This window comes from Eretmochelys imbricata, chromosome 7 (genome assembly GCF_965152235.1).
Source record: "Eretmochelys imbricata isolate rEreImb1 chromosome 7, rEreImb1.hap1, whole genome shotgun sequence".
Lineage (NCBI taxonomy): Eukaryota > Metazoa > Chordata > Testudines > Cheloniidae > Eretmochelys > Eretmochelys imbricata.
Genome location: NC_135578.1, coordinates 53004845 through 53031561, shown reverse-complemented (window position 1 = coordinate 53031561; position 26717 = coordinate 53004845). Strand labels below are relative to the sequence as shown.

General features: G+C 44.1%; 1 protein-coding gene across 1 annotated transcript in view; it reads left to right on the top strand.

Moving 5' to 3' along the window:
* The window catches only part of SORBS1 (sorbin and SH3 domain containing 1), a 174348-nt gene that overhangs the window by 306 nt on the left and 147325 nt on the right, over window positions 1-26717 (top strand). The gene's annotated exons all lie outside the window — the stretch shown is intronic.

Genomic DNA, 26717 nt, shown 5'->3' with positions numbered 1-26717 from the left:
CCTGTGTCCCCCCTGCCACCCACCTTGCGGGTAGCAGTCTCCCCCTCTCCCTGGTGTATCAAAGCCAGGAGCCTGGGGTTTGCTGTTGAACTATTTGCTCAGTCCTTGCCTGAGGGCCTGAGCTTCTGACTTTGTTTGTTTGTTTGCTGTCCCGCCCTGACCCAGGGCTCTGGCTTATATTGTACTGTTTGCAGGGCCCTGCCTGAAGGTCTGGGCCATAGACTGGGTATTCCCCAACCCAGCAGAGAGGGTGTAGCGAGGCGGTGTGGTGCCCCACCACCCCACAGAGGGACGAGCCCCAGCGAGTCCCCTTACAGGTATCAATGTGAGATTTCAAAAGATAGCTACAGCACTCGACCCAAGGTTTAAGAACCTGAAGTGCCTTCCAAAATCTGACAGGGACAAAGCGTAGAGCATGCTTTCAGAAGTCTTAAAAGAGCAACACTCCGATGCGGAAACTACAGAAACTGAATCACCAAAAAAGAAAATCAACCTTCTGCTGGTGGCATCTGACTCAGATAATGAAACTGAACACCAGTCAGTCCGCACTGCTTTGGATTGTTATCAAGCAGAACTTGTCATCAGCATAGACTCATGTCCCCTGGAATGGTGATTGAAGCACAAAGAGATATATGAATCTTTAGCGCATCTGGCACGTAAATATCTTGCGATGCTGTCTACAATAGTGCCATGTGAACGCCTGTTCTCACTTTCAGGTGACATTGTAAACAAGAAGTGGGCAGCATTATCTCCTGAAAATGTAACCAAACTTGTTTGTCTGAGCGATTGGCTGAACAAGAAGTAGGACTGAGCGGACCTGCAGGATCTAAAATTTTACAATGTTTTATTTTTGAATGCAGTTTTTTTTTAACTTAATTCTACATTTGTAAGTTCAACTTTCATGATAAAGACATTGCACTACAGTACTAGTATTAGGTGAATTGAAAAATACTATTTCTTTTGTTTTTTACAGTACAAATACTTGTAATCAAAAATAAATATAAAGTGAGCACTGTATGCTTTGTATTCTGTGTTGCAACTGAAATCAATATATTTGAAAATGTAGAAAACATCAAATATATTTAAATAAATGGTATTCTATTATTGTTTAACAGCGCAATTAATTGCGCGATTAATTTTTTTAATCACTTGACAGCCCTAATAAAATTCATGCACTATATCCAATTGTCTTTCCTGCCCTTTGATCTTGTGGGGAGCCTTTCTATGCTTCAGACCATAATTGCCATCTGGATAGAACTTCTTTCTTTCTATAATGCTTTTTTTGCACCTCAAAGTGTGAGGTGCAAAATAGGCATTACTATGATCGAACTATTATAGTGAAACTCTCTCTGTTATTTCCATAATAATTCTGTGAGGAGCTTCCGTGCTGGGATGCCTTCCATGGGAATTGAAAGAAACCATTCACAGATGGAAAATGTACTGAATCTATTGATGTGCTACTTTGTTATTGGTTTGATTGGGATTTTTTTTTCAAAGTTGGTGGGGTGCACTTTGGGGACGAGAATAAAGGCATCATTAGTAGCAGAAAGTTTCACTTGATTGGAAGGAGAAGATTCTCTCAACACAGTGTTCTTTCAAAGGGGGTTGACTGAAAGGGATGGTGTAATGGCCCGAGCATCAGATTTGGAACATCTAGAGTTTATGCAACCACAGGTTTGATTCTTGGTAGAGCTGTGTCAGACCTTCAGCTTTCTGAGGTAGATGTAGGCTGGTGTCAATCCACATAGCTCCATTTACTTCAGTGATTGATCTATACCAGCTGAGGATCTGGCCCATAAAGTTCCATGCAGTTTATGGGTCTCTTGATATAAACCTGAAAATTTGAGGTCTTGTCTGCTCTATAGGGATCTTATAGATCCGGTTGAATTTATTTGTAAGAGTTGGGGTTTGTCTTTGTCTCTCTATTGCAGAAGGACTCCTTTGGTTTAGAAGGGTGCAGTGTAAATGTAACACTGTGGTAGAATTCTGTTGGATGGACATCCAAAGGAATACCTGAATATTTCATGATGAACAGGTAAACACAGGACTAGACTGCAGATGCTTAGCTTAAAAAGCAGGGTTGTGATTGGCTTGCCTCTTTGGGGCTACTATTTGTGCTTGTGGATATTTGTTAAGTGGTGGTACCTGAAAATGTAGAGGCATTACAGTTTTCTAGACCTATGAAGGAAGAAACCAACCAAAATCCCCAAACTGAAGCTTATTGGTTTTCCAAAACAATTAATTTGAGGTGAAACAAAATAAAAACTGATTTGGCTTCATTCCAAAAGTACCTTTTGAAAAATCAAATAAAAACCCCAAAACACCAAATGCTGTTTTCACACACAAAAATGTGTTTTCAATGATGCTTCCCCCTCCCCCTTTTTGTTAGGAAACTTTTGTTTGGTCAAAACTTCAAGCAGCTCTAGTCATTTGTATGGCACCATAGATGTGCGTAGCACTCTACCAGTGCAAAGGAACCCGAGGACTTTACACTCAACAAGGTAAACCCTACCATATACTGCTTGGGCACACAGCAGTGTCCCAGCACAAGCTTCTGACTACATTTTCTTAAGTGACTAATCCTTGGGATCTCTTTAGGCTGAATTGGGTCTTGGATTCTTTTCTCTCTGTTCTTCAGTCAGGATTGTGGCATCTTACAATCATCTAGTGCATGAGAGTTCAGATCATGGAGTTTATAATAATACCACCCTCCACACCTCTAGGGATCCAGTGTCCAGGCCATGTAAATACAAATGCTGATTTATTTAATGGTGAGGGGAATGGGTTAGCCCCAATGGCAAACAGCGCTCAACAAACTGCAATAGTACAAACTCCTCTCAGGGCCCAACCCAATGCCCACGGACATCACTGGGAGCCTTTTCCTGGAGTTCAGTGAGCTTTGGACCAGGCTCTCAATGCAATGATGCCTTATCTACTGGGAGATGGAGTGTGGCTGTACTGTAATCTCAGCTTTGACCAGACTGGACTGACTACTCTCAGGAAGCACAAGCATGCCTCAGAGGGTGTGCAAACTGAATAGTGCAGGTGGCACATCAGAGTCCCAACGACTTGCCTGCATATAACTATTGCTCTTGATCTGTCTCAGGAGTGCTTCAGAGCACGAAATGAACCTATTTGTGAGGCACTGCACTGGCATTAGCTGCTGAAATAAACTGGTTTATTGAAATGGTTTAAGAGTGTCCTCAATCCATGCTAAAGTCTATGTGACCAGGCCTTCAGCTGCCATGGTGATGGCTGAGGGGAGGGGTGTATTTTACATCCAAAATATATCCCACACAATGTTAAGAGGCTCTCTGCAGGAGCACTGGTTCAAAGGAAGTTGTCACTAACTGAATTTGTTAGTCTCTAAGGTGCCACTAGTACTCCTTTTCTTTTTGCGGATACAGACTAACACGGCTGCTACTCTGATAACTGAATCTGGTGATTCTTCCATCATTTAGGAGTCCTCAATTACTGACCTGTTCCCTTTTTGCTTTAGCTTAGGAGATCTCAACAAGGTTGCTGCACAAAGTGCAATTGCTGCTTATAATAGAAAGCCTCTTGCAGTGATTCACATGAGTTTGTTGAACTCTCACTGGTGTAATAAATGGAATATCTGAGTGCCCCTTGGCAGTTGTTTGGATATCTACATTACCATTGCACTTGATGTATGTGACTTCCTAGAAACTTCCCCATCAGTCATTTCTTTAATGCCTTCTGACTTGCAAACCATAAGAGCTTTAATTTTAAAAGATTGGCTGCAGCTGAGGAAAAAAATTATGGCATTTCCCCTGAGCCCCTCGCGATTCCTCTTTGAGATTTACAGTGTATCCTGTCATTAAAAAAAAGAAAGATCCCAAAGCATGTTCACAGCCGTGAGTTAGAAGAGAGAAGGCAGAGAAAGCCCAAAGAAAAGAGAATGTGTCAAGCAGTGTTCGAAGATGCTGTTCATTCTGCATTTTTTCTCACTGTGATTATTTGGGAGGGGGGAAGGAGAAAAGAGGCAGAGGATGGATGGAAAGACAGTGGAGGAAGAACCTCAGAGTCATACCGTCGTCCTGCTCCCATGATTGGGGAGGGGAAGGGGATTCAGTGGTTCCAGGCTGGGAGGTGGAGCCTTGTCTATCCTAGTGCTCCCACCATTGCTAACATGGATGGCTCTGAAGTGCCCAGAGTTTCCCAAAGGGATATTTCAGACCTACGTGTAAAGCCCTTTGCAGAAAATGTCCATCCAGCAACACCTTCTGTTTTAAACCAATGGGGATGCCACTCACCTGCTTTTAGGGATCACAGCTGTTGCTTGAAGGGCATGAGGTCTAGTCACCTGAGTAGGTATGTTGGGGGCTGGGCAGAACTGTACTTGGGTTGCTAGCCTGAGCCACACCCGTGGCTGCACCGCTATTTGTAGGCACTTGCTGGAGCAAAGCTAGCACAGGTATGTCTACCTGAGCTGGGAATGACATCTCCCTGTTGCTGTGGAGCCATACCAGTGTGGTCCTAGCCCATTTAGGATTTATGAACTCCAGGTTCCTCTTTGTCAGGCTCCTTTACAGCTTAAAGAAATGAACTGGCAGATATGGAATCAGAATTTCTTTTTTTTATGTGAAAAAAATAACAAGGAGAACAGTATAGATCTCTAGCTTGGATCCTTCCTTTCAAGTGTGGATGGACCTTTTCTTTGGAAATAGAAAAACTGAAAAATAATTAATCAATCAGCACCCATTTTCAAAAATGTTTAAGGACCTCAACTCTTCCCACCCACAAATCCCTGCTGTCATCAGATTCAGCCTGGAAATAAGGTACATATTTTTAACAATGAGGGTAATTAATCATTGGAACAATTTACCAAGGTTGTGGTGGAGTCTCCATCACTGACAATTTTTAAATCCAGATTGACATAAGAATGGCCATACTGGGTCACACCAAAGGTCCATCCAGCCTAGTATCCTGTCTTCCGACAGTGGCCAATGCCAGAGGGAATGAACAGAACAGGTAGTCATCAAGTGATCCATCCCCTGTTGCCCACTCCCAGCTTCTGGCAAACAGAAGCTAGGGACACCATCCCTGCCCATCTTGGCTAATAGCCATTGATGGACCTATCCGCCATGAACTTATCTAGTTCTTTTTTTGAACCCTGTTACAGTCTGGGCCTTCACAACATCCTCTGGCAAGGAGTTCCACAGATTAACTATGTGTGGTCGGAAAAAATACTTCCTGTTGTTTGTTTTCAACCTGTTGCCTATTAATTTCATTTGATGACCCCTAGTTCTTCTGTTATGAGAAGGAGTAAATAACACTTTCTTATTTACTTTCTCCACACCAGTCATGATTTCATACACCTCTGTCATATCCCCCTTAGTCGTCTCTTTTCCAAGCTGAAAAGTCCCAATCTTATTAATCTCTCCCCTCATGTGGTAGCCGTTCCATATCCCTAATAATTTTTGTTGCCCTTTTCTGAACCTTTTCCAATTCCAATATATCTTTTTTTAGATGGAGTGACTGCATCTTCACACAGTATTCAAGATGCAGGTATACCATGATTTTATATAGGTGCAATATAATATTTTCTGTCTTATCTATCCCTTTCCTAATGATACCCAACATTCTGTTCGTTTTTTTGACTGCTGCTCTGCTCTAGGAATTATTGCGGGGGCAGCTCTGTGGCCTGTGCTGTGCAGGAGGTCAGATTAGATGATCACAGTTGTCCCTTCTGGCCCAGGAATCTATGAATCAAGGCCAACTCCCTGTTCTGTACTAGCTAGAGTCCTTAAGGGAGACATTTATTTCCTATTACTTCCATACAAAGGCCCTGCACTGAAATATTTTGCATACTTTTTCAGACCTGCAGGAAACATTAAGCACACACGAAAGTACAGCTATGAAACCAGCCAGTTCAGAATCAGTAGGGGAATTGGTGGTCGCTTTTCTCACAACCATGATGAATAAATCCAGTAGATTGCCTCATTTTGCATAAATGCATCTTATTTCTAACTAATAATTAATACCAGCTGTTGAACCAACAGAGCTAATGGGCAGCCATGCCTTTGGATTTTGTAATATATTGAATGCTTGATCTCTTTACATGGATTTTTTTTCAATGTCTTTTATTTTAAAAAGAATAATCTTTTTACACACCTATTACCTAATTGCTGCAGGGGAACAACCATTAATGAGCCATTGTCTACCTACTGTAGACTGTAAAATGCCATTTGATAATATAAAAAGGCATGTAAGTATTTAAAATAATTTTGTTACAAGTACAGATTTCACTGCCAAAATATGTTAACATATAGAAAAACAGGCAGAGAGCAAATGTGGTCTAGTAGTTAAACCAGGACTCCTCCGGTCTGATCCTGCAAACACACATACACATGAGTAACTTTATTCATGCAGACAATCCTATTTGCTTTAATGGGACTGCCGACATGAATGCAATTACTCATGGGCATAGGTGTTTGCAGGACTGGGCCTCTGGGTTATATTCTCATCCCTGGCCCGGCCCTTTTCCTGACAGCAGCAGGAAGTGTGATTGTAGCTTGGGTAGACATAACCTGCGCTAGCGCAGCTAATAATAGTTGTGTAGCTGTGGCATCAAAGGCATCAGCGTGGGCTGTCCGAGCACGCCAGGAACCCTGGAGACATATTGCATTCCTAGACTGTCCTGAAGCCCCATGCTGCTGTGTCTTCACTGCTATTAGCTGTGCTAACACAGGTATGTCTACCTGTGCTGCAGTCACACTTCGGATTGCAGTGTAGACATACCCATAGTCACTGAAAGCCAAATTTCTAAAAGTGGCCGCTAATTTTGGATGCTGGGTTTGGATCCCACGGATTTAAAGTGGATAGCTGCAGATTTGCAGGGCTCTACTTTTGAGCATCAGGTCTTGAAGAAGAGCTCTGTGTAGTGCGAAAGTTTGTCTCTCTCACCAATAGATTTTGGTCCAATAAAAGATACTACTTCACCCACTTTGCCTCTCTGAGCATCTTTTGACATTTTTGCTGGTAACCTTTGTTAAATGGGCATACTGATGCCGACAGCTGCTTGGGGCATTGTGAAGCTAAAGTGCAGTAAGGTCTATGGATGAAAAGCACTTATCAGTTTTAAGTATTTGTATGCATTAATTGACCTTTGTAATGTGCTTGGCGCGCTCTGGCTGGCAGACCCTATAGACAGGTCAAGTGTTATATTTCATGTGGATGTAGTTTGAAAAAGCACACACGCTTGTAACACATTTGGAGAAAATCATTTGGGATGGGGAGATGTTTTAGGTTCATATTTTCCCTAATACTTTATTTTTTTTAAAATGAAAATTGTTTCCAATCCAGTCCAGGATGTTACACTTAACTCATTTTTGAGATTACTTAGATACAGTTTCTACAACCCAGTACAGAGGGTGATTGAGACTATAAAGCAAAGCCTTAAAACCACTGGATTTTTCTGCCTACTGGAATTCCACAATGAACCATTTTATACCCAAGGAATTTAAGAAGAAAAAGCCTGGACATCCTTTTCCTTCCTACAGCAGCTGTTTTCACTTTGTATTTTAATGAGTGGGCTGAACTAAAGCCATCAGGGAAGGGTTTCCCCCTCTGGCACCCCCACGTAAAAGGCTTTGCTAGTGTGTCATGCTTTTTGCCTGTGTGAAATGAGTAAATACCTCTAGCTGGACAGTTCAGAGAAAGGGCTTCATCATGTTCTTGGCTGGTTAAGTTCTTTGGTACAAGCTTTTTTTGATTTCCCTGGATTTCAGTCTGATGTGCGTTTAGCCTCACAAAGTGAGTATTTAAACTTCTGAAAATTTAAAATCTTTGCAGTCGTCTTTTTTTAGGTTTTCCAGCATAAATAATTTTGGAGTCTCTGTTGATTTTGGAGGTAGATTCTGTTTGAACTACTGCATTATGTTCCCTGTAAACATCTTTTCTGTATGATTTATAATCCTGATCCATCTTTGTAAAGTGCTTTGAGATCTTGGTTTGAAAGGATCTATATAAATGCAGTGTTGTCATTGTGTGGGAAATATAGTGGAATATGTTGATTTTTCTTTACATTGTAAACACTAAAAGTGATATATTAAGCATTATTGACCTTGTTTCCAAAGGGAATAGACTTTAAAAGTTAAGCTCTACCTTCTGTTAGATTGTTTCTGACTGTGCTGAGTGATTTTTATCCTGTATGCGTTGATCACTTGTCTAATCAGTCTGTCTTATATGTGCTGAGAGCCACTGCTTTTTGGATTTTAATTCAACTTTATAGCAACCAGAAAATTTCCCATTCCTTTAAGTACTTTCTGATGCTAAACAGAACTGAGAAAATGGTGAAAGTGGTGTTCCTTTTTGCTGGTTTTCCTTCAGTGCTAGATTGCATTCGCTAAACTCAGCAAATAGCAGAATTCCCCCATGAATACTGGGAAGCAGCCCAAAAAAAAAAAAAAATCTACTGTTACGTTTTGCTGGAGGATTCTTGTAGCAGGTTGTTGGTTTTTTTTGTTGTTGTTTTGTTTTGTTATTTTTAATGGTCTGCTGAAATACTTTGTTAGAACTACATTCCTGGCTGGTGCCATTCTCAAGGAGGCAGCTCTGTTAAATTTCCCTAAGTGAACCTCCACAAATCAAAAGTACAACAGATCCTCTCTTGTATGTAACTGCAAATGCAAGTTAATTATTAGCAATAGAAGGGAAACCTTACTATTTACAAGCTAGATAACAGCATTTACCTCTAAAGAATATTGTACAACACAGGGAAGCAAGAGGAGCTCAATTTGTAGCCATTTAAGTCATTTGTTTTTCAAATGTTTTGCTAAAGTTACTGTCCCAAGTTGATAGAAAATAGCAGCTGAAACCAAATCAGGAATCCAAACATCCTTGAACATCAAATCTGGTTCTGAACTTCACAGCTATACCCTGAATCATAGAATATCAGGGTTGGAAGGGACCTCAGGAGGTTATCTAGTCCAACCCCCTGCTCAAACCAGGACCAATCCCCAATTTTTGCCCCAGATCCCTAAATGGCCGCCTCAAGGATTGAACTCACAATCCTGGGTTTAGCAGGCCAATGCTTAAACCACTGAGCTATCCCTCCCCATGATGGCAAGACCCAGCTTGGTGGTTCACATCTATTACTCATAGCAGGGTTAAGTTATTTAAAGAGTATTAAGGCTAGATTCTGCTCTTGGTTACATCCTGAGTAATTCCTCTGAATTCAGTGATTCCAGATTCAGTGATTTACACCCACGTGACTGAGCAGATTTTTGACTCTTCAGGTTTAAAATCATATATGTGGCTTGTGTTTAATACTTTCATTGACTCCGAAATTAGAACTCTGGGCTGGATCCTCAGCCCTGTTCTGCCTGTCTTGCGCTGCTCTGCCAACAGAAAGCCGCTGGCAGCCCGGTGGACCTGCCAAAGTAAGATTTCTCCCATCTTTGGCTGGCATAGAGTGCACATGTCCAGCTCTAATCCAACGCTTCCCAGCTCCTAGTCTACAGGAGACATGACCATGCTGACCTTGCAGTCCAGGAATTCTCAGCTGCTGGAATAGCTCCTTGGGATCATAGGCCCCATGTATCACACAGAGCGGCCCGGAGGTTGCTCTAAGTCTTTGTCTTCACTAGGAAAAAATAAAAGTGATCTTCACTTGGTTATCTAGCTCAAAGTAACAGGAGGCAGTTTGTTATTTTCATGCAAGTTAGCAGGTCAGGTTAAACCCCAGGTACGCCCTATAGGCTTTAATGTAACGTACTAACTCATGTGGAAACTACAAACTACTTCAATCTTCACTGGGATTTTACCATGAGTTAAGAGCATGCCTTTTTTTGTAGTGAAGACAAGGCTTAAGTTACACTGGCTCAAGGATCAAATAGCTGCAAAAGTGGCTAAAAGCGCCTTTGCATTCATGGCAGGTTTCAGAGTAACAGCCGTGTTAGTCTGTATTTGCAAAAAGAAAAGGAGTACTTGTGGCACCTTAGAGACTAACCAATTTATCTGAGCATAAGCTTTCGTGAGCTACAGCTCACTTCATCGGATGCATGTGATCTGGATTGCCGCTAAGGATCTCGCCATGTGTGTTTCATGACTGCCTTTGCTCTAAATGTTTCCATTAGGTATCTGTAATATACACAATTTCCATTCTTAAATCAGTAAAGGCTTATAAAATATCTCATGAGCTAACTGGTTCTAAATGAAGAGGAATCCCCCTCTGAGGGCTTTATTGGGTGCATGTGCCTGAGGAGACACTCGACTGTTTTTTCTAACCACTGAGTTAGAAAAGTGACAAAAGTTAGGCAATGTGACAAGATTATTTGGTACCTAGTGCTCTGAGCCTCAGTTTCCTCTCAAAAGGGTGGATTCCAGAACTGCTAGATGATTTGGCCACAGGCCTCCCTCCCTGGCGTAAACAGAAAGTTCAAGAAAACAAAGTCTTTTCACCTTCACTCAGTGTGTCCTTGTTAGCCCTCATCCAGGGCTCCCCTGTTACCCTGTATCAGGGCTTGACAAGTCCACTTGATCCCTTTTTCAGGGCTCCTCTCTCATTCAAGTCTCAAGACTTCAGTTGTCAGCTCTCTCTGGGCAGGGGACCTCTGTCAGTCCCACTCCAGCTCTGTGGCAAGACCTCCCACAGCTCTTTCCTAGCTGCTGGTCTGGCCTCAGCTGTTTCTGGCTGTTTTCTAGGCCTTCTCCCCAGACTTCCCAGCACATTTTGCCATCCACCTGGCTCTTCTGCAGGGGATCCTTCCAGTCCTTGCAGAATCCCTCCTCCATGACTGTACATGCTCCCTCTTATAGATGACATCACCCAGGGGCTGCTGTCATGTCATGCCCAAACCCATCACCTGGGAGGCAGATAACTAGGCGCACACGGGGCTGAGCCCAGCCTGTGACAAGGAGGAAGGATAGCTGTGTGGCTAAGGCACTGGACTGGAACTCTGGGTTTATTTCCCAGCTTTGCCACAGACTTCCTGTCTGACCTCAGGCAAGTCATGTCATCTCTCTGTGCCTCGGTTCCCCATCAGTAAAACAGGGGTACTAACCCTTCCTCTGTCTGCCTGGTCTGGGTAGACTGTAAATGGCTCAGGGCCAGGACTATCTCTTACTATGTGTTTATACAGCCCTAGCACAATGGAGCCCCAGACTTGAGGAGCCTCTAGGGGCTGCTGTGAGATTAAAAATAATAATAATTAATAAAGATCAGTTTTTTCAGGGTTTTTATATCCTCTTGTGTGGGAGCGTAGATTTTTTTTTTTTAAAGGTAAACAGCAATGGAGATAAATACAGATTTATGTGCCCTACTAAGCAGGCTGGAGTAATATTTAGCACATGACTAAGTTTTAACTTACCTGAACACTTATTTGTAGATCCCATTAAAATCAGCTGGTTCCATCTGGATTCTTTAAAGACTCCCCAAAGCCCAGAATCCAGGGATGTCCTACAACACAAGAAATCCCATCCAGTCCCTGACTTGGTTGGGATCAGACTTCCAAGAATTATGCATAGGAATCTGTCATAACGCTAGAAGGACTTAGTAGGCTTTCACGAAATTTAAATAGGCCTCTGAAGCCTATTACTATGACAAATCAAAACCCTCCCAGGTTGCTGCCTTAGGATCCAAACCTGTGCTCACTGCAATGCTGAAGTCACCTTTGTTGTCTGTTTAAAAATTCTTTGAATGCTTACGTCACATTCAGTGTCCTGATCTTTTCTGTGTGACGTAATAATCATTTCCATGACAATCAACTGTACCTGCAGAAAAAAGATTGATGTAGAACGAAGAAAAATAAAGAAGTAGCAGCAAATCAGTGGTGTTCTACGTGGTAAGAAGAGGAGGCGCAGTCAAATAGAAAATATGGTCTATTATATGTATAAGTGTTTGAAAATGGGATGTTCTCCAGGATTCAACTACACAGATAAGGGTGCAAGATCAGGGCCATAGTTTGGGTTTACACTGGTGTAACTAAAATTGGGCGTAATTCCATTTGAAGTCAGCAGAGTTACTCTGGATTGACGCTGGAGTAAATAAGAGTGGTATCTGGCCACAGTGCTGATAGCTGATGTTCCTGGGGCTATAGGGTTTGTGGTTTGGGTCTCAAAGATGCTTGAAAAGTGCTTGTATGGTTAGATCAGAATAGATTTAGTCTGATACTGTCAAAGTGGCATCAGGGAGTTAGGTGCTCAGCTCCCATTGAAATGCAGTAATAATCAATGCCTAACTCTTATCTAGCACATTTCATCAGCAGATCTCCATGTGCTTTACAAAGGAGGTCAGTATTGTTATCCCCATTCTACAGATAGGGAAACTCAGTCACAGAGTGGGGAAGTGACTTGCCCAGGTCAACCAGCAGGTCCGTGGCAGCAGTGACAGTGGAACCAGGGGGTAAGGGGTTCTAGCACCCTGCAATGAAAACACTGTGGGGGCAGATCTAGGTTTCCATCCCTTCAACGTTTTCTGCAGTGTGAGGAGGACCCAGATATGTTCCCCCTGCACACATGGGGGGGAAGGAGGGGGGAGACAAGAACGGGATCCAGAGAAGGGCTGGAGCAGCCACCCCAGTGCACAAGATCGGGCTGGCCACGAGGGAGCGGATAGGGGTCCCCAATGCAGCTTGGTTCTGCCTTTAAGCCACCTGGATCCTAAAGGAGACACCCACCACAGGGGAGAAGGAGGAGCATATACACTAGCTGCTGAGGCGGGGTGGAGAATGGGACAGGGTACTGGCACCTGGATGGTGGAAGGGAGGCATTGGTTTACAGGATGCCAGCTGCCAAGGAGGGGCTGGGGGAGCACAGGGCACAGGCCACCAGCTGCCCAGGAACTATCGTAGGAATGACTGTGGGAACTACCGGGCTGCCCCTTCCCAGCCAGGAGCTGGTTGTCCTCCCCAACTCTGTCATACTTGCTCCCCTCACTCCCCTGCTATCCCTTTGCCTCCCATGCACAGGGAGCTTCCACCCCCAAACTGGCTGAGCCAGGAATAGAAGCCAGGTCTCCCGCGTCCCAGCCCAGTGCTCCATCCTGTAGGTCAGTCCTGCCCATAGGCTACTTTGAAAATCCCCAGCCTTAGAGAATTATCATTAGAAAGGAAACACCATCTTACATCACGTTCATTTGCAATGCTTCTCACTGCCAACAGGATTTGGGGATATATTAAAGGGTTTTCAATCCAATCCTCACCAGCAAGGTTGATTTTTACATGGGCTCCAGACAATTATTTCATTAGTAAATCTGTGTATATTAAAAAATACATCTGTATCTGAATTAAAAAATACATAATTCCATTGATATTTTGTTTTGTCTAAGACAGCTTGTTTAAATACTTTACTAGTATAATCAAGAATAGGAAACTGACCCTGTTTAGTCCCACATGTTTGCACTGGAGACAGCATGTGATGTCATGTCCTTGTTGAAGTTCCCACACAATATTTAATACATCCTGGATCTTTCCTCAAAGTGTTGTTTACTCTAAAACGTCTGCTTTTCATAGGGAAGAGGAAACCTGCCATAAATGTTCTCCCCAAAAAGGCATGTGCTTTAAGAGAGGAGTGTGACTTTAAAATCTAGTAGGGCTTTTCATGTGATCAGCTACTTCTATAAATGGGAATAGATCAGTGTCCCACACACACTGAGGCTGAGGGTTTGTAAACAATAAACTATCCAAAAATACCATGGGTTTTGGCAGGGGTGGAACATTTTGCAGGAAGTTCATCTGTAGATTACATACAAGGCTACCACTTTAAAAGGCTTTTTAATAAGATCAAAAAGTTTCCCACATTTTTTAGTGTGATAATTTGTATTCTCACTGCTTTTGTACATGTTGGATATGATTTAAGTTTATGGACTTGTCTAAAGAACCAGAATCCCCTGCTGCATACCCATGGCAGTTCATCTATAACACCAAGGGGAGCAAGGGGGGCGGTTTTCTAGAGAGCAGTTTAAAATGCTTTTCTTTTCTATTTGCCAAGTTTTTATTCTCAGTAGAATTTAATGACTCAAGTCTTGAAAAACTTCCATACATGGTTAAAGTGTAACCACTGCTGGGGGTTTATTTATTTAAACGATAGAGTTTCAGACAAACTCGGGTGGCTTTCTTCAATAGCCTCTCAGTTCTCTTCTGCAAGTTGGTACTAAATGTATTCACAGACAAGCCACTCCCAAACACCATGAGGGTGGAAGCTAATCAAAGTAAGTGATGTCTGTATGTGGTGATTATAACATGCTCAGATCTGCTATGCTCATTAGACAGACAGAAGCCAACCTAGACAGAAGCCAACCTCCCACAATGCTCAAGTCAGGGAAAGCCAGAAAGATGAGCACATCTCTAGCTGTAGTTTCTTGGGGCTTCAACCTTCTCACTATTCTCCCATGGCTTCCCAGGCCAGACCTGTCTTTTCCCCATGCTTCACTGCTGTCTCTCTACTCACCAGTTGGTGCAATAACTGGGGTAATATCATTGACTTTGTATGTTGGCCCCAGTTGGCTTGCAGTTGTATCCATTTATCTGTTTACAACAACTTAGTGTATACAGCACTTATTACTGACCATGTTAGTATGAAAAGTCAGCAGAAGTTTCTAAGCCCTTGCTGTCTCATGGCTTAATGTATCTTGACGTTTATATGTAAACAATCCTGTAAAACAATTTACAAATTCACATGCAGTTGGCAGAGCCCTGATACTAGCAAGTAGCTTCTAAACACTTAGGGGAGGTATTGTGGTTGAGAGCTTGTTAATATTAGGCAGGGACTCCTGAATTCTAAATGAGGAGTACTTGTGGCACCTTAGAGACTAACACATTTATTTGAGCAAAAGCTTTCGTGGGCTAAAACCCACTTCATCGGATGCCTGCAGTAGGAATATATATGTATACACAGAAAACATGAAAAAATGGGTGTTGCCATATACACTATAACGAGAGTGATCAACTAAGGTGAGCTATTATCAGCGGGAGAAAAAAGCCTTTTGTAGTGATAATCAGGATGGCCCATTTCCAACAGTTGACAAGAAGGTGAGGGTAACAATAGGGGGGGAAAATAAGCATGGGGAAATAGTTTTACCTTGTGTAATGACCCATCCACTCCCAGTCTTTATTCAAGCCTAATTTAATGGTGTCCAGTTAAGTCACTTAATCCAGCTGTTCAGGGAGGCTAGCCCTGGCCCCTCCCCTTGTGCCCAAGGCCATGCCTCTCCCCTCCCCCTTCCCTTTTGCACCCCTCCTCTGCAGGAGCCAAGAGCACCCCAGCCATGGCCCCCAGCATCGGACGGTCAGGTGACTACCCCCAGCTCTAATGCGCTGGGCGGCCAGCCCCAGAGTGCAGGGCGGTGGAGTCTGAGTGCTGGGCGGGTGGCGCGGCCCTAGCACCAGCCACCCTGAGTCCCTGTGAGAGACAGGCCAGCCCCAGCTCCAGCTGGTCTTGGCCAGGGCAGAGCGCCGAGAACTGCAGGAGGGGACCTGGGGGTGGAGTGTGGGAGGTTGCCAGGCTGTTTGGGGAGGCACAGCCTCCTGCTGCCTATGATAGCCACCGCCCATACACTTAACCACTCTGGATGGGATTTTCTACAGCACACAGCATGGACCAAACTCTGCTCCCACTGAAATCAGTGGAGGTCTAATTCTTATTTACACTCAGGCCACTAAAGGAGCCTTAAGATTGGATCCTTTACGCTGCCAGACTGGAATTAAGGAGCCTCCGTTCAAATGAGACGCGGGCCCTGGGAGTTTTACTTATGACTTCAGTGGGACCAGTTGGTTACAACTCTGGATGTTTGTGTCTGTTTCCCAATCTATAAAATGGAGCAAATAATGCCTGCCTACCTCATACAGCTGTGGTGAGGATTAATGAATTTTTGTTCAGCCCTTTGACAATATCCAGTGCTATGTAAATGCCTGCTCACGTCATTCACTTGGACTAATTTATGAGCTGTTCAGTGAAGAATTCATAAGATATTTTATAACTCTCTGAGGAACTGTGCCAATGGAATGATTTACTTTTATTAATCATACACAAGTATTGAAGATTAATATAGGAACCCAACATGCCATGCATATTGCTGAAGTGCTAGACTGCATCATTCTGAGTGATATCCTGTCTTATGTTAACCATACTATAGATCACAAGACTATTAGTGAGAGCCAATTACATTCTGTCATAACATTATAACAATCTACCAATTGCCCATGGCATTTCGTAACGGATCCTTGTTAAAGTTCACAAGGATATAACTCTCTAACTGCCACATGCATTTTGCAGATTGATAATGGAGCATTTTGTTACAGAAATTAACTGCCTTTCCCCCGTACTGTTGGTAGACTGAAGCTTAAATTAATACTCTGCCATGTACCTCGGGGTAATGTTTCTCAATTTGCATTCATGTGTTGGCAGAAGTAAATAAAAATATATTTTAAGACTTTCTTGTTATTTGATCAGAGACAGTTGTTTGATAAATAAAGAGGCCACTATATTGGTGTAGATTAATATAGTTATGGTCTCCTCATAAACAAACCTGCTAACAGATGGCCTGATTCTTTTCTCAGAGGAGTAGTCCTTACTCACCCAAGCAGTGCCATTGATGTTAATGGGATTATGCATGGAAGGGCTGTTTGCTTGGGTACAAGCTTGCGAGATCAGGTTGTAAACAAGTGACACAGCATAGCCATTCTTTTCTTTGTGTGTGTCAGGGCAGGGCTGCAGGTGAGGGAGGCCAGTAGGGTTGGGTTATCTTGAAGCACAGAACGTGCATATCTTCTGATATTTCAGTGGGTCAACAACTGTGGCACAAAAGTAACATTGATCTAAAATGTAGCTTGAGGAAATGTCTAATTTCATTTGTACTCTGTTCAAATCATAGGCAGAGCTAGGATCAATAAAGATACATAAATCTTTCCTGAACTTAATCTCTATTTCCTTCTTTGCGGCATATTCCATCTCTATTAACACTGGAATAAACAGGATCCACTAGAGTAGATTAAATACAGCTAATAACATTGACTGTTTGTGGACAGCAATACAGTAAGAAAAGACCACAGTGGTTTGACAACTTGGGAGCAGTAAAACAGGTTGGAATTGAGTAATTCAGCACTTTTCCAATAAATGTGTAGAGCTCTAAATTACTCCAGCACAGAGAACTCCTGTGCAAACTCTGACTTGCCATGCAGCCTGTCTGAAAGTATCTCCTATTAAAGGCATTACATTTGATCCACAATAATATTTTAAAGTTAATATCATTCTTCAGGTCCAAACTACAGAGCACCAATGAAGTGCAGCCACCTCGTGGGACTGAAGGTAGTGGTCACCATGATGCAAGGCAATCATGGGAGGGAAATTTCATGTAAGGGCAAACCCCTCCTCTTCTGAAAGGGCCATGGGATCTTTAATGTCTAAACAGACAAGGATGCTGGGTTTCCAGAGTCTCATTTGAAGACTCACACAGTAACCTATGTGGAACACAGTGTGTATGTCTTGGGGTGATGAAGGGCTGAATCAACTTTGCTGGACTTTGATGCTCTGATTTCAGGGAGTTTGGTGTTCCAAACTTAATGTTCAGACCATTGAGCCGTCCCCTCTGGCTTTTTATTCATATTGCTTCTGCCAAATGTTCTGCACTAACCTTGTCTTTGCGATAAATACTGCAGTGCTTGGAATCTGGACTTGGCTTCTTCATCTGTTGTAGTTACAACAAACATGGTCAAATTGTATTCAAACAACTTCTTATTTTAAAAACCACAACCATTTGTCATCCATGTTTGTGTGTCCACACTGATGCTACCTAACTGCATGTGCATCAGTACATATGGGGGGGAATCTATTCCATTCTGCCTCTGCAGAGGGTAAAGCATCTGCAGGACAATTCACGGAACAAGCACTCCGGGAAGGCCAATTACAAATTGAGGTGGGAAGGAGGAGGGCTGGCAAACTCCATAGATAAACATGATGAGGAGTTCCTGTCTAAGTGTTATGACCTGGTTACAGAATGACAACCATTTGACAGCCTAGGTTGTGATCCATGGTTATTTGCCATGGTTACTAACAGTGAATCAGCAATGTTGGGTGTGGATAGACCCATATTTAGTCTGTCACTGATTCAGAGTCATAATGTAGACAATCCCATAGTGTGTGTTAATTTGCCATCCACATTTTGCAAAATCTCTATGGGAAAACCTAGATGCCGTTGAGAACTGCTGAGTCACGGTACTGGTGGGAAGAAGGCAGGAAATATACTGGGTCATAAAAATAAAATAAAACCTGCAGCTGGCAGCAAATTCCAATTTTTTTAAACATTGATAAGCCAAGAGTCTCATGCCATAAACATTTCAGGTCCACAGTGCGTAACGTTGTCATTGAGAGACAAACTTGTAAATCAAATTTGGCAGTTCTAGTCTGAGAATTTGTCATTTGGAACTAGGACAGCATGTTGGCTTGTTCATTGATAGTTTTGGAGGGGAATTGAGGGGGTTAGATTAAAACAATTCTGATTCTGGGCGTCCTACATTTATATAGGCCACAGTTTTTGACGGTCAATGGGAGTTAGGCACCTAGCTCCCCCAGGTCCCTTTTACAATCCTAGCTATGCCTTCCAACATAAAGGTTCTGCAAGGACTTTATAAACTATCCACAGTCTACAAGCATCATTTCATCCACCACTAAAATGCAGCCCCCTCTGGGGCAAAACACAGCTGCTGTTTTAGGACGTGGTGTATAGCTCAATGTTATCAATGGACAGACACTCGTTTACTTCAATGGGCTTTGGCTCTGGCCCTAACAGTGCAAAGCAAACAATACATTACAGTTTCTAGGACAGGAAGCCAAGAAAATTTTTGCGGAGTGAAACTTCCAGGGGGAATTATCTTAGAATAATTAGCCATTATGGGATTTGGACAGCACATTGGACTTAACCCTTATGAGTATAGTTGTTCAAGATATGAAGGGAGAATCTCTCTGATAAGAGGTCAGTGGAGCTCCATCAAGGATGGGATCTGAAAGACTGACAGGTGAAGTCTGAGCTTGTCAATAAGGGAGAGCGAGTTGGATGATGAGAGAGCAGTATATTTCCCTAAGGCTGTACCTGTCGAGATTAAGTTTGACTGAGTCTGTACTAGACTTTGGCTTAAACTTTCATAAATGGCAAAGTGACTTCGGAGCCAAAGCCCCATTTTCAAGTGACTTAGACACTTGGAGCCAATGTCTCAATTAAAGTCCCCAAGGCACTTTTGAAAATGTTACCCTTGTGGCTGAAGTTCCCCACCACTGCTAACGCTGGGTCCATCAGTGATGGCACCACTGGGAGCACTAGTGTAGAGAAGGGCATTGCTGGCCACCAGCATTTTAACCACCACATCATCTAGACCTGCTCTGCTCAGGGTAGGTGACAGGCTGGGTAAAATGCTGGCAGTTGGCCAACGGTAGCACTGCCACCATGGCTAGCACAGTGGAGCTGAGTCGGGGGTAGCCAACGTGGGAAACTTTGAGAAGAAAAAATGGTGTGTAAACACCGTCTGTGTGGTTCTGATGTGACTCCTCTCCACCCCCAGTGTCTGTCCTAATAAAACCTTTATTAAAAAAACAGATCCTTGTAGTTTGAGATTCCTAGGGCTGGCAAAGACCAAGATGGGGAATCTTTATGGAGTTCTTGGTGGAAAGGTAATGCCCAGAGAAGCCTGACCTGTATGAACCAGGTTCACATTAGATGTAGTTTCAATATATAACTGAGGAAATTGCCAATGCATTTCAGAAACTCCCTGGTTGATTTGCATTTCCTACAGCGTGTTTCCCAGAAGATATCCAGCTGACAGAAAACCTGTCTTGGGATGTTGCTATTCATTTTTGTGATAAATTCCTGTTTAATCAATCTCTTTCTTTGCTGCGGTTCCAAGCTCTGTAGCAGATCCTAGTTATGACTTTTGAAGGTCTCTACAATTAACCCAAAACCTCTCCATTCATATTGAGAAATCTCCTTTATTGTTGTGGTTGTTATTGCGCCTCTAGGCCACAAGTGGCTTGATTCTCACCATGCTAGCACTGAGTAGACGTAGACTAACTGGTTAATTTGTGGCCCAAAGACCTTACAATCTTGTCCATAAATAATATTTTAGAACATTACTAAGAGAAGTGTCTCTACGTGCTATTCCCCTTCTCCCTCTCCCTCTCCCCACCATCCTTATTCTGCTGTCAGATTGGTATTTTTCTAGATGCTGGTTTGGTACCTAAATGTTTAACATGACAAGGAAGAACGAGATGTTTTTCATTTTCGGTTGTTCTTCGTAGATCTTGATTCCATGAAATGACTGTTGCTCCAATTTGACAAAATACTTAAGCATGTACTTAAAGTTAAGCATGTGCTTAAATACTTCGCTTAATAGAGATGGACTTAAGCATGTACTTATGTGCTTTGTTGAATCAGCATCTCTCTTTCTCTCTAAGGTCCAGGTCCTACAAACACTTACGTGCTTAAATTTATACCCCTGGGTATTCCCATTTACTTCAATGGAACTACTCATGTACATAGAGTGAAGCATGGGCCTAAGCGATTTGCAGGATTGAAGGCTAACTTTGTCATTTTCAAAAGAAGCATGCTTACCTGTGGAAAAGAGGGCAATTACTTACCTGCATCTGGGGGTTAGCAAATGCTGCAGAGAGACCCAGTTTTCTGCCTCTCCACCAGAGTTGGAATTCTGTGTTTATTCATTTGGTTGTAAAAGAAAGTGATTGTGACATGCTGTGATGTGCTATCTGTTTCTTTTCCTTTAGTGCAGGTTAAGGTGTCAGATTGATTGCCTGGGAGACTGAAGTCCTTGAGTCCCTGGTTCCATACAGGAGGTGGCAGTTCCAGCTTCCGCACAGTCCTCTTCCCACATGGCAGCTTCACCCTGGCATAGCCTTTTCTAAGGAAGTTGTCTCTGTGTCTCAGGCCCTGATATCTCTGCCAATTTAGGGAGCGGTTTTGATGGAAAACGTTTTTTATGTGCGTGTGGCTTGGATCCTTTTCCACAGGAAATTGGACTGAAATAACTCATTTCATGTGGGACACCAAACAGCCATTACCTGGGGACGACTCTCGATTATTCCTGGACTAGGTTCAAGCTAATGATTTAGTGGAGTGGTGACTTTACCCAGTCCCTTTATCATGCTGTGTCATGCACACTTCTCTAGGCACGTTCAGAAAGTGCCTTAGTTTGAAGGGCTTTTAACCATTACTCTCTCAGCATGTTAATCAGCTTCTAGGATCCAGATTGTAGACACGAAACCCAAAGCTGTGTTGGGTCCATAGAAAAACAGAGCCCCTGGAGAGTTCACTAACTATACAGAATTCCTCTTCTTACCAAAGGTGGCAGCCGGCATGGTCTAGTGGTTAGAGTGAATGACTGAGAGCTGGGTTCAACTCAAAGCTCTGCCAATGAATTGCCATGAGACTTTTGGACAAGTCGCTGCAATTCCTCCTGCCTCAGTTTCTCCATCAATAAAATGGGGACAACACTCACATATTTCACAATAACAGATCCTGAGCTGGCCAGTGCTCCAGAAATGCAAAGTCTCACTATTATCATCAGCTTCGCACTTAGCTTCATCATGAGAAACACAGATGGTTTGTTAGTGCTAACAAGACTTGTCCTGTGATACAGTCAGAGACTTGCCATTTGCATTGGCGTAGTTTCCATGTGCCATGATGGTCTATTTTGGAGCTTCTTCTCATTATTTAGGACTGGCTTATATTACTTTATTTCTGTAGATACTTCCATCAGAAACCAATTCCAGAAGTGGTGGCTTGGCAGTAAATCAGGGTGAAATACTCCAGCTTTCACAGAGACTAAATAAGGCTTAAGAATTTTGGTTCTGATGTTTCCTCTTCACCTTACTTATCATGCTGGCATTGCTGGGGATTGATGCAAGACCGCTGTTATGGATGTTCATCAGCATCCCATACAGACAGTAAGTGGTGTTAGCAATGTTTAAAATAAAAAGTGACTTGTTGATGCAAGAGACAGGAGTTTGGGGTTGCTAAGTCTAATTTGTTTGGGAAAATCTATTAAGATGTCAAGTAGTCCCTACGGTAAACAGCATTCTGATTCTCCCAGTTGAGTAGACATTTAGCACTGGCAGCTTGCTCTGTAGGTAATGGTGCATTCAGCTTCCACAGCTATTCAGGCTTGACAAAGCCCTGGCTGGGATGATTTAACTGGGAATTGGTCCCGCTTCGAGCAGGGGGTTGGACTAGATGACCTTCAGGGGTCCCTTCCAACCCTGATATTCTATGATTCTGTGATTCTAACAGATCTCTCTATCTACTTATGGGTTGCTGCTAATAATTTGCATGGCAATTCAGACTAATTGCCAACAGCACTGTCACCTGTCACTAGCAATTCATAGTCAAATGCTGCCTCTCCACGCAATAATTATCCATGTTAAAAGATGTTTCCATAACATACTGTGCTCAGTAAGGACAGGTTTCAGAGTAGCAGCCGTGTTAGTCTGTATCTGCAAAAAGAAAAGGAGGACTTGTGGCACCTTAGAGACTAATCAATTTATTTGAGCATAAGCTTTCGTGAGCTACAGCTCACTTCAGTGGATCAGTAAACAACACTCCTGTACTGACATTCTCCTTCTGCTTTCTAAAGAATGTTGATGAGAACCAGCTTGGCTTCAGGCAGGCTACCCCCAGCCCGTACTGCAGTGCACAGAGTAGGGGTGAGTGCCACAATCTCCTCCACTGCCTCACAGGAGCCAGGGCAAGCACACCCCTACACTCAAGGGAGTGCCACACAGCTGCTATATGCATCCACAGGGGCGCAAGCCACCCCAAAAGGGACAGAGCATTGGCTCCCAGTGCACACCAGCCCACAGAGTTAGGGGGAGCAGGCTATGCCATCCCAAGTGATGGTGCAATGAGGGCACTGGCCTGGTGATTTGGGGAGCTTGGGGGAACTGAGCCCTCTGTTCCCCTACTGGGGCAGCGCAGCTTCACTCCCACCCCCGTCCCGCATGGCAATATGCCACAATCTCTAATTCCTCAGATCTCACTGCACCAGAGTCTCACTTTATGGAAATGACTGTTTGATTTCCAGCAGTTGAGTCAGTAAATAACATGACTTGGCACCTTGGCATTGCCCTCCATTCAGGGCTTTCCCTGTGAGGGAGGAAAGTAGGATTAGTCCCATTTTACTGTGGGGAAACCGAGGCATCAAGAGTTAAGTGACTTGGCCGTGGTGTCACAGGGAATCTGTGGCAGAGCTGGGGTAACTTCCAATCTGATGCCTTAATCACATCATTCCTTTCTGTTTTACTTCCATTGTTTTCAAGTGAAAATCAAAGCACTTTATCATTTTGAGAAGAATAACTACCCCTCAAGCCTGTTTGTGCTGTGATGGTAGCTCTCCTGTCTATAGGAACTATGGACATGCGTCTCTCTTCTCAGTTTGATTGCTGAACACCTGCTGGGCTGTTTCTCAGGCTTACTGATCCTGCCCACTCTTTTCCTACCCTGGGAAGTTCAAGGCTGCGGTTAGGGGACTGGATAACTCCAGGAGTTCAGAACAGCACTCGGAACTGTTTAGTTCAGGGTCAGCCTGCCTGAATTTGACACAAGTCAAGAGACTGAAGGTTATTGCTGCTGAAGTGAGTTGCTGGAATCAGTCTAGTTCCTAGTGAGCTGGAATCTGTCGTGATCGGTTCTAACTTTTGGCACGTTCTGTAGGACTCAGTGCAGAGGCTGAATGCAGCATGAGCACAGCGACTTAACTCCTGGAGTCTCCTCCCAGAGGTAGTTTCCAAAAGAGCTCAAGCATATTAGTATCAAGTCAGCACTTCCATAGTGCTTTCCAGCTGGAGATCTCAAAGAGCCTTATGAAGATGGTATTATTATCCTCCCTTGTACAGATGGGGGAAGAACAGAGATACAGAGACATTAAAAGTGACTTGCCCACAGTCACACAGGGTCTCCATGGCACAGCTGAGGTTAGACCCACCAACTGCAGAATCCCCAACTACCTCCTTATGATAGGTTAGTGGGGGAATCAGTTGCCCATGTCATTCTGTGGATTTTGCAGAGAGGCTGCATTGACTTCAGTGGGCTTTGGAGAAGGCCCAGAGTAGTGCTTTAATTTCCAGTGCTTCTAATCTGTCACCATTCTCAGCTAATTTGGTTTAAAAAGGCACATTTAAAATGCATTTCCTTGGGAAATCTGTCAGCTGAACCCAGCTTTTCTCTTTACGTATTTTGATGGCATGTCGAGTTCCTCTTATGTGCAGATTTAGTGTAGATTGCAGGGTGTACTTACTTAGTTTTTTCTTTGTGAAGTCTCTAGTCAGAATCCTATGTAATCAGTGTGCCTGTGAGATCCTGGCCTAATGGGGAGCTAGTGAAACTCTAGCCATGTGTGTATTCCTTGGCTCTGACTATATAAGGGATGGGGGAAGGATGTTTCTTTCCAAGTATGCAAAGTGCTTGTATGGCTTATTTCAACTCAGTTGTGGAATGAATCCCACTCAGCCTGGGTCAGAGAAGAACCAGGAGCCATTTTGAATGGGACACAGGACAGTGAATGCAGACTAACAGGACTATGCTGTGGAACCCAGATGAGATGCCTGATCTGCTACCAGCTTGGGCCCAACCTAGGCTAGCACAGGGGTGGGCAAACTTTCTGGCCCAAGGGCCTCATTGGGGAATAGAAATTGTATGGCAGGCCATGAATGCTCACAAAATTGGGGTTGGGATGTGGGAGGGGTTGAGGGCTCCGGATGGGGGTGCGGGCTCTGGGGTGGGTCTGGGGGTGAGGAGTTTGGGGTGTAGGAGGGTGCTCTGGGCTGGGACCAAGGGGTTCGGAGTGTAGGAGTGGGATCAGGGCTAGGGCAGGGGTGCGGGAAGGGGTGCAGGTTCTGGCTGGGGGTGTGGGCTCTGGGGTGGGGCTGAGGATGAGAAGTTTGGGGTGGAGGAGGGTGCTCTGGGCTGGGATTGAGGGGTTTGGAGAACGGGAGGGGGATCAGGGCTGAGGCAGAGGGTTTGGGCAAGGGGAGAGGCTCAGGGGTGCAGGCTCCAAGTGGCGCTTACCTCAAGTGGCGCCCGGAAGCAGTGGCATGTCCCTTCTCTGGCTCCTAAGTGGAAGCGCAGCCAGGCAACTGTGTACACTGCCCTGTCTGCAGGCACCACCCCTGCAGCTCCCATTGGAGCGTGTAGGAGCTGGAGCTGGGTTATCTAGAGAGGGGGTGGAATCTCCAGCCTTAGAGGTTTTCAAGGCCTGGCTTGACAAAGCCCTAGCTGGGATGATTTAGTTGGTGATGGTCCTGCTTTGAGCAGGGGGTTGGACTAGATGACCTCCTGAAGTCTCTTCCAACCCTAATCTTCTATGATTCATGCTGCTGCTTCCGGGAGCTGCATGGTGCGGACCCGACCCTGCACCTCGGCCAGAGCGGGGCCGAGCTGCGTGGTCCAGCCCCTGACGCAGCACCCAGCCAGAGCAGGGCCGAGCCACGTCGTGCGGCCCCCGACCCAGCACCCCAGCTGGAGCGCCAGAGTGGGGCCAAGCCTCATGGTCCGGCCCCTGACTTAGTGCCCCGTCCGGAGTGGGGCCAAGTTGCGTGGTCCGGCCCCGACCCAGTGCCCTGGCCGAAGTGCCAGAGCGGGGCCAAGACGTGGTCAAGTCCCCAAATCAGCGTCCCGGCCAGAGCGGGGCTGAGCCACATGGTGCGACCCCCAACCCCACTCCCCAGCAGGAGCTCGTGGGCCAGCTTAAAACAGCTCAGCCCTTGAGCCATAGTTTGCCCACCCCTGGGCTAGCATTAGGCTAGACCCTGTGGGGACACTGTGTGTGGCATGGCAGATTGATAGCGGTTGTGAGGAAGGAGAGTGGAGGTTAGGTCCAGCTTTCAGTGGAGACCACAAAATGTGCAGGTTGAGTGCAGCCAGAATCCTATTGAAATCTTCTACTTGGATAGGTACAGAAGGTTCCATTGTTTGCTTGGAATGGTGGCTCTTAAATTGTAACCCATTTACCAGTTGTACCCAAGATAAATAAATAAAATTACTTCAGTATTTACACTATTCCCATGAACCTCTCTATACTTATTATAGGTGACCCCATGAACCTCTCTATACTTATTATAGGTGACCTCTTGAACACTGCAATTTCTGAAGTTAACTAACTGCAAACACATATTTAGTGATCCATGGCAAATGACAAATTCTGAAGAGGTTCCTCTTGATTATATATATTCTGTGGGTTCTATAAGCCAAAATGTGGCCTTTCCCCTTCCCTTTCTTTCCAAAGGACTTGCACTTTGGGGGTGAGTTCTGAGTGTCATTGCATTACCACAAACTTTCCCATGAATGATGTGTAACACCCCCGCTCCCCGCTTTCCTCCCTGAGTTACTTGGGAGCAGGCAACGCTCACCTGTGTGCCTGGGCGCCTGATGTTGTTGACATTAAAGGAGGCCCTAAGTATCCCAGTGGTGATGTTGGATAGGTGGGAATCCTCTGCTACAGTCCCTTTACTCCTAAAGGAATTTACAATTGGCAGTGCCTCCAGCTGGCTGGCCCCTGTACACGCTCAGCCTGGGGACCTCCAGGAATAAACCCATTCTCATAATAACAATAGTCTGTGGCATAGGTATAACTCAAAAATACCAATTATAAATAATATATATCCAATATACTTAAATTAGAGTTAACACACCTTTATTTAACAATTTAAAGGAACAGGGTATAACAGACTAAGATTATATGTCACTACTAATTTAAATCCAG